The sequence below is a fragment of the Hibiscus syriacus genome, unplaced genomic scaffold (genome assembly GCF_006381635.1).
Source record: "Hibiscus syriacus cultivar Baekdansim isolate YM2019G1 unplaced genomic scaffold, ASM638163v2 tig00110744_pilon, whole genome shotgun sequence".
NCBI lineage: Eukaryota > Viridiplantae > Streptophyta > Magnoliopsida > Malvales > Malvaceae > Hibiscus > Hibiscus syriacus.
In genome coordinates, this window is record NW_024062846.1 from 925091 (window position 1) to 934695 (window position 9605).

Consider the following 9605-nt stretch of genomic DNA (forward strand, 5'->3'; position numbering starts at 1 on the left):
TAGCCCTGACAAAAGTCATACTTAGCATATTTAAGAAAACTTAAAATAAAAGAAAAATGAAAACTTGAAAAATAAAAGAGAGAACTTTAATAAAACTAGAAAGGAGAAGAAGAAGATTGTAATATGAGTAGTGAATTTAGGCTTACCCCAAGAAGGTATTTATAGCCTCTAAAAACCTAGACATAAACAAAGAAATTAAAATAAAAATAATCCTAAAGATAATTCCAAATGTTTTCTAAATCCAAACTTTAAAATTTAAAAATAAGTCTCCTAATACAACTCTACCCGTCCATATTCTAGAAGGTGCTGACTAGATCTTCTAGAAAACTACTGCCGACTGAACCTTCTAGAAACTGCCACGTCATAATGTGTTATGCCCAGAGTCGTGCCCATGTCTCTAACCGTGACCAAATAATAATAAAATGCAGATTGCACCCATTTTACTGTTAAATCTAGAAAATAAGACCCTGCACGAAAATAAACATAACACAGCCAAATTAGCAGCAATGAATTCTTAAGATCAAATAATTAATGAGAAAATATTATTGATTCAGAACACTCATCAAATTCCCCCTCACTTATCTCATTCTTGTCCTCAAGTATGATATAATCAAATCAGTAAAAAATTCCATTCACCTTTTTTTTGTCAAGTTTCATATTCAAGGAAGCAAGGTAGAGACTACAATAATTATTCAAGTCGAGATACCAATTAATTGAACATCACCAATTGGAATAAGTCAAATGCAATTGTAACATCCATTCATTCATCAATCTCAATGCTCATAACTCAACACCTTACCGGGGATTAACTCAAATCACTCAATGTGTTTGGGGTATAGAAACGCTCAATGTCAGAACCGACACGATATTACCATAGGCCTGCAAGTAAATCTTATCTCCACAACTAATAAGAACAAAATGCATAAATCAAAGGGTCTTTTATTGGTTGTAATAGGGCTTAGGTAAAGGTGGGGAAAAGGCTAAATAATATGGCTAAAATTCAAGGCAAGAAACTAACATATAACAAGTTCTACTCCATCAAAACATTAAGCACAACAAGATAAAAAGACAAACCATCAAACACAACTTCCCTTTCGAAATGAATTTGATTTTTTTTTTTTTTGCATTTTTGTTGTTGTTTTCCACTTTTTCTCATATCTTTTCTCCCTTTTTTTCTCTAACAACTTCTTTTTTCTTCTTCTTTCAAACTACTTTTTTTTTCATGGAGCATACATCGGATTAAATGTTCACTTACCTTGAAAAGGGTAAAAAAAAGGTAAAATAAAAAAGGCTCGGGTTTATAAATATGGTGAAAACAAAGAAGTGGGAATAGGCTCAAGTGTGGTTAACTAGGGAAAATGCATGGGTATGCAATTTTAGTGGGGAAAACAGAATGGTTAATCCTAAAGTGCCCAAATCATTTTTAAGCATCATGTTCATGTGTAATCTCTACAATATTTAAAATGCAGGTTCTAGAATACCAATAAGAAATCCGACACACTCAATCCAACAAAATGAGAGTAAATGATATTCTCGTAAAGGCTCAAATCTCACCAAATTATTTTCATGCATTGAGTTAAGCATATTTCAACCAATAAAATCATGGAATATCACAAGAAATCTAACTTCATCACAATTCATGCTATCCACTATCAAGAATATCCTAACCTAAACAATTATGTGCTCCCAAACAATCATGGCATTCCAAAAATATTCAACAAGACAAAGGAATTCAATGAAATTTTTCAGAAATCCAATCAACACATACTAGAATCAAAACATAAAAATAAGCAAAGGGAAATTCAACCTAGACTCTACTCCCCCTCATTTAAAGCATTTTGTCCCAAAACGTAAAACTAAAGTAAAAGAGAAGGAATAGAGTACTCCTTGGATTTACTGTCGACCACGGTTACGGTGGGAGGCATTGGGATGAAGATATTAAAAAATTTCAGTAATGTTCGTCTCAATGGAGTGGAGACGGCTGTGGTCTTCATCTATTTGTGTTTGCATGTCCGGGCGAGGTGCTGCAGGTGGCGGTTATGGCCCATTATGGCGAATAAAAGCTTGCTCGCTGCGATGAGTGAGGACACCAGGTGGAACAAAGTATGGTGCGCTCGGGGTTCCAACAAGTAAGCCCATCGAGTCCAAGCATCGCTTATCCAAGGCATTTGTATAAAAAGCATAAGTTAACCTGGTAACATCAAAATTAGTGATGCGAGAGGCTAAATGAGTAATGTAAGAGCCAAGGATAAGTGGGTTATTGGATTGAATAATGATTTCAAAAGCCTGAGAAAACTAAAATCCTAAGTTCACCTTCTGGCCGACTGACGAGCACCATAAAAAGAAAAGTTTAACCTGACTCAAGGATGAAGACGAGTCATTTCGGCCGGAATAATTGTAGGCGAGGAAACGATGTATGTAGCAAAGGCATGGTCGTGGATAAGATGAGCTCGAGTCGAGCGAGCTTTGAACGTATGACCAGCCAAGCCAGTAAGTGTCTCGTAGGCCATATCGACATCAAAATCCTACGGAGTCTCAAGCAAAGCAGTCAGATACACATGATTCGTGACATCTATCACGAACCCAATAGCAATATTAAATTGAGAAATAGACATTGAAAAAATAGTTTCCGCATAATCGAAATGTAACGACATCAGGAGAGTTAACATTAATAAGTAGATTTTGAGAAAAAGTAAAAGTGGCGTAAAATTCAAAGACAAGTTCATAAAATGTGCCACAATTAATCATCGGATATAAAGTCTAACCAATGGCAAAAAAATAAGCATAGACAGATTCACGTAAATGCAAAGTTTCTAAGGTTCTAGTCGAAATATATTTACCTACACGAAACGAACGATGTCTTACCGACTCAAAACGTACCAACTCCTCATCAGTGAATTGTAAGTAACTTTCAAAGTCTCTTCGTTAGGGATAACATATGATTAACCCTGTCGGTTGCGCTCGTGATTCTCATTGGCAGGCAATGGACTTCTGGGGGTAACGAAATCACCCGGGCTAGAGGAATAGGCCAGCAAAACGTGTTACCCAGGTTTTTACCGAGAATTCGATATCGCAGGATATGGATCTAGATGTGTAAAACTAGCATCGAAATCCTCTATAAAACCATAAACCGGATGGTACATTAACAAATGTTGAACCGAAATAGGAGTGGAATTTACCTCCGGTGCACTATCAGACGCGATTGAAGTCATGGAACACGTCATAAAACCCGACGGTTACAGATGAGATGAAGACGTTCCTACAGTGGGCATGGAATGGAATGACGGAGAAGGGGAGTGCGGCGGTGACACACAGAGAGTAGTGCTCGGCCTGAGGCGTAATGACGTGGTGGGTGCAAACGCCGAATGATACAACGAAGATGGAACGTGGCCCTATCCTTGAGTCGGGTGAACATGAAGTGGCGATGGAACGGAGTCGAAATCTCTTGGTATGTCGACAAAGGCAAACAAAAATGAGTAATTTTGACGAAATCCCCTATAACGGTGCCAATTTGACAATTGTCATTTTGATATCAAAATAAATTTCTTCTTCTCAATTAATAATTAAAGGAAATACGTAGTAAAAAGAAGTAAGGATCGATCCTCAGGGACTTAGAAAATTTCAAATTTCTATTTGAATGGTTTAAACTTGGCGATAAGTAGTAAAATAGGGGTTTTGGTAAAAAAAGATTAATTAATAAAAGACAATTTAAAGAAAAAATAAAGAAAATAAAGAATGCAACATTGAAATTGAATATGGTAAAACAACCTCAAGCCTCACTTTGACTTAATTTCCTTCGGATCATCGAATTAGATTTTCCCTTCAAGATTCACGTCGGTTACTTTGTCTACAAGGGCAATCCTCATGACTCTATTTTGTATACCGAATACCCAAGAAAATCTTTGATTTCAGCTTCAGAGATTGATCTGATCAACATCAATTGTCGTTGATCAATTATCATTTAAGTTCGTGAGGACCGACTCAGATTGTTGTTTAATAACTACTAATTCCGATCTCAATTCCCTCTTGGCAAGGCTATCTCGCCAAGTGTGTTCCCAGGAAGTCGAATGTTCTTTCAATAAGTTGATCCTTCATCCCACACATTTAATCGCAACAACATCTTGACAAAACTCAATCTTTGATTTTGAAAACTGTTTTGATTTTGGAAAAACAAGCACAGAGATTGAGATAGATATTTCGAAGTTATTAAGGTGCTTTTCAATTCTCACGTTGGAATTGAGTCATCGCTTCAGCTCTCAGCTCATGAGAAAATTAGCTAAGCATAACAAAAGTCATACTTAGCATACTTAAAAACAAAACTTAAAATAAAAGAAAAATGAAAACTTGAAAAATAAAAGAGAGAACTTTAATAAAACTAGAAATGAGAAGAAGAAGATTGTAATATGAGTTGTGAATTTAGGCTTACCCCAAGAGGGTATTTATAGCCTCTAAAAACCTAGATATAAATAAAGAACTTAAAATAAAAATAATCCTAAAGATAATTCCAAATGTTTTCTAAATTCAAACTTTAAAATTTAAAAAAAAGTCTCATAATACAACTCTGCCCGTCCATCTTCCAGAAGGCGTTGACTAGATCTTCTAGAAAACTGTCGCTGACTGGACCTTCTAGAAACTGCCACGTCAGATTATGTCATGCACAGAGTCGTGCCCATGTCACCAGCCATGACCAAATTATAAAAAAATGTAGATTACACCCGTTTTACTATTAAATCTGGAAAGTAATATCTGGAAAGTAATACCATGAACGAAAATAAGCATAACACAACCAAATTAGCAGCAATAAATTCATAAGATCAAAGAATTAACGAGAAAATATTATCGATTCAGAGCACTCATTAATATTCCATCCTAACTGGGAGGAAATGAGCTGATTTGGTTAGGCAGTCTACTATGACCCAAATTGTGCCTTGTCTCTATCTGGTCATCGGTAACTTGGCCAATAAGTCCATGGTTACTTTTTCCCATTTCCACTAAGAAATTTGGACGGGTTGAAGTAATCTTGAGGGAAGATGGTGTTCCGCTTTAACCTGTTGACACACTAGACACCTAATGATAAAAATTGACACTTTTTTTTTCATGTCCAACCACTAAAATAACTGATGAAGCTCCTGATACATCTTGTTACTACCCGGGTGTACTGAAAGTGGACTGCAATATGCCTCATGGAGAATCTTACTATGCAACTGAGTGTTTGTGGGTGCAAAAAATCGTTCCCTATAGTATAACACATCTCAATCGCACAACTCAAAACTTGAAGCCTCTCATTGGTAAACTTGCTTAATCTGAGTTCTTAACCGATCATCTGAACTCTGGAATAACTTGGTATAACTTACCACTTCTGGTTCAACGTGTAAATCAACTAACAATCCACATTCACTGGTTATACTTAAACATGCTAGTATAGCTCGCAACTCTAACATTGACTTTCTACTCAAGGTGTCTGCTACTACATTAGCCTTTCTTGAGTGGTAGTCTATCACACAGTCATAGTCCTTAAGCAACTCGACCTATTTACTTTGTTTGAGGTTCAACTAATTCTGAGTGAGTAGATACTTGAGACTTTTGTGATCGGTGAAAATGTGACACTTCTTACCAAAAAGGTAGTGCCGCCAAATATTTAAGGCAAACACCACTGTGCAAGCTCAATGTCATGGATGGGGTAATTAAACTCATGAGGTTTTATCTTTCGGGACGTGTAAGCTACAACCTTATCCTCATGCATCAAAACACATCCAATACCATTTAACAAGTCATTGCTGAAAACTGTGAAGTCTTTACCTGACTATGGTTAGGTCAACACCAGGTTTTGGTCAAAATGACCTTCAACTGTTTGAAGCTCTCATGTCGTTTCTCATTCCAAACGAAGGATATTCCATTCTAAATTAGTTTGGTTAGCGGAGCATCTATCATCGAGAAGCCTTGAACGAATCAATGATAGTATTCAGCTAAGCCAAGAAAAGTACGCACATCTGTCATATTCTTAGGGGCTTGATACTCGAACGTCTACCTCTAGGTCCTCTGCTGGGATTTCTATTTCCTAAACTAGGTCAGAGTAGATGTAGGAGTGGGTGGAATCGGGATCTTTCAATGCAGTAATTAGAAGATGAATACAATAAAGGTAAATGACATGACATCAATTATATTGCACTCATCGTGGACTTTCACCACATACTATCCGGAGGACACTCTCGGCTCTTTATCATATTTTAACATGGTTATACCTCTGTTACTCCATTTATACACAATACTACCATCTTTAGTTGGCCCTCAGTCTCTCTGCACTAACGGTGCTGACCTCTGAGTCACTATTAAAGCTGCTCCCTAAACCACTAGGCAATCCCGGACGAAATGATATAAGTATCCATAACTGTAGCAACCCTTCAAACCCTACTGGCACGTTTCTGGGTGCCTCCTCCCACACTGAACACATTTGATAAGTGAAGACTTTAGTCGGCTCACTAGCACTAGCTCCAGAAACTAGTGTCAAGGGTCTCCTCTGAGACTCGCATCGACCTCCACAATCAGAGCTTTGACTAACTCTCCTAGACTGAGCTATTGAGGGTCTCCATAAACCCTGACTATCTATGGCCTTCATAGATAGAGTCTGAACTAACTTCGCTGGCTCAGGGGCTCTTCTGGTTTACCTCACAGTATTACTGGCCTACCTAGATATCTTGCTAAGGGCCCTTTCGACAGTAGTGCTCTTGAGTAGAGATAAACTCTGGTGCGTATCTATTCAGTCGAAGGAACTCTCACTCATACTCAATCATTGAACAATCCCCTTGAACCAGGTGCACAAACTGTTCTCTCAGGTCATTATTGTGAGCCTCCCCGGTGTACTTCTATCTGAACTCTATGAGGAAGTGCTCCAATGTTGGTCTCTTTGGTTTCATAGACATCTCGATCATCTCTCACCAATTTATTGCGTCAGCCTTGAGTAGGGTGGTAACGCACTCAAGCTTACCATATGGGGTAAGATACATCTATTTGAGGGTAGAGAGCGTCTCCTTGAGTCGTTGGTTTACTTCTATAGGATCTTCATCCTCTGAACCTAAGAACTTAGTAGTTTTGTATCTGTAGAGCCACTCTATTAAGGAATCATGAGGTACTCTCACTGGTTGGGCTAAGGGTACTGATAGGGGAGGTGGTATAGCTGAAGTACTAGGTAGGGACCTAGCGATCTGCCTAAGTACGAAGGTGAAATCCTTGAAAAAGGTCGTATCCTCCACCCCCACATCTACTGGTACCTCCTGCTGCTTGGTATCTAGGACGACCTCATCTTCGATGTCATCTACTGGTACGAAGGATGACTCTCATCTCTACCGTCCTGACTATATATTGGGTCGTCTGCCATGGTTTTTGTCTGAAATTAGAAAGAAAATGGAGGTAATTATTGTCATTATTGCCATTATAGTAATCTTGACTCTCTAGAGGCATGAACGTGTATAGACACTGACTGACTCAAGCCCATGGGCCCTAGGAATGAATAAACCTGGACACTCTTATACCACTGAATATAGCACCCTAATCCAGTCCGACCCAAAGATCTACGGATTACACTGTCAAACGGAACCACCAATATAACCAAACCAAAAGTTTCTTTTAAAACCTAATTATAAAATGACTAATAAAAACCTTCCAGATAAATAAAGTAAAACATGACAATAAATCCGAGTTTACAAAATGTGGGGAGCTCCCAAATCATCCATATAAATACACTGAATTCAAATCAAAATAGAGTTATATCTGAACACATAAGGGTCTACAACAGTACATACCGTCTAATACAAATCAAGACATATTATTAAGGTATCTACTGAGCTGGAATGTCTAGTGACGATGACGCTCCCGAACTAATCACGTAAGAACCTGTGAAGGGAAAAATATTCCATGCGCTGAGCTACAAGTTTAGTGTCACACTAATAATTGTACTGTATTACATGTATTCACTAGATGAGCATGCAAGTCGCATAAGTATGAAGACATGGGAATACTAAAGTAACATGCTGAAGTAGACATCCTGGTGCGGCTGAGAGCTCTGTATCTCGGAGTCAATATACCTCTCTAGCTTTTATGAGATACCCTCAGGTATTTAAGGTGAGATTCGAAGCTGCATCGGAAACGTAGATCTGTCAACTTACTTCGTTGGGTCATGGGGCATATACGGCCAGTCGACTACTGAAGTGTCTTGGTAGTAACTAGATATCCACCCACTGACTATCGTGTTCTACTGAAGAGACTCGGTGTCCTTTCTATTTCCTGAATGTCAAACAATGCTAGTTTTATGCAATCATACCTGTTATTATTTCTATTATTTCGATGTTCATTTTTGTTCTAAATTGTAGTCTTATATGTTGTTATTCTGGTGTATTTGGTCACCTAAAGTCTAATCCCTTAACCATTGGATTATCAATCCAAAACTGTTCGCTGGTACTGATAACAAGCCTTTAGTATCGATATTGAACCCTTAGTATCGATACCCATCTGTTGATATCGATACCCGTGACTGGTGTGGGCTGATTTGGGTTTGGCGGTATTGATACTCTTGGTTGAGTATCGATACTCTGATGTTGGGGTATCGATACTGGATTAAGTATCGATACCAAAATTAAGTTCAATGTTTTGAAAATATACCTCAGTATTGATACCCTTACTAAGAGTATCAATACTCTACCCTGGGTATCGATACCTCATTGAGTATCGATACCAAAAATGGCCAATGGAATCTGGTTTGTGTCCCAGTATAGATACCACCCTATGTGTGTTGAGACCAGACCTGTAGTATCGATACTCTTGGATGAGTATAGTCACCACTTCTAAAAAACTTCCTTGTTTTTATCCTATTGGTATTATTCTTACAATACTGATATTTAAGTCTTATATATAATTAAAGTGATCATAAAAAGGTGTTAAACATGTATAACATCAAAAAATGAAATCTACCATTAACATGCTTCAAAACTCATGCAACCTACCAAAACTCTATCTACATGTGGTAGAGTTGAGTTAGAAGTAAGTTTCCTTGTGATTCTAAGCTGCTGGAAGTGTCAAAGGCTCAACCCAAGACAAGTTTTTCTTTCCTCATAGCTTTGGATCTTTCTCCAACATCCCTCACTAAGTAAGAAACCAAGAAAAATATTACCAACTGAAATTGGAGGCTAAGAATGGTTTAAGAACACTTCATAAGGCTTAAACTCTTTGAAAAATAGTCTAAAATTCTTGAGTTCTCTAAACCCCCTATAAAACATTTTTGGCATCCATCGCCAAACCTTGTAAGAATGGGCTTGAATTGAAGCTTGAGAAGAGGAGCTTCTGTTTCTTACCTTGAGATTGCTAGATAGGGTCTAAAATCCTATAAAGTTTACACTTTTTACCTTGGAAGATTTAGGGGATATAAGAGTTTGAAATGAGGAGGAAGAAGAAGACAAAAATGTGAAAAAAAGAGATATGGGCAAGGGCCAGGCTGAAATCATTCTTCCTTAATGGTTTTCAGATTTTGAAAATAAAAATGGTATAATTACTCCCTTAGTCCTTATGATATTGGGAACAAACTAAAAATGCCATTTTTACCCACTATTGGGCTT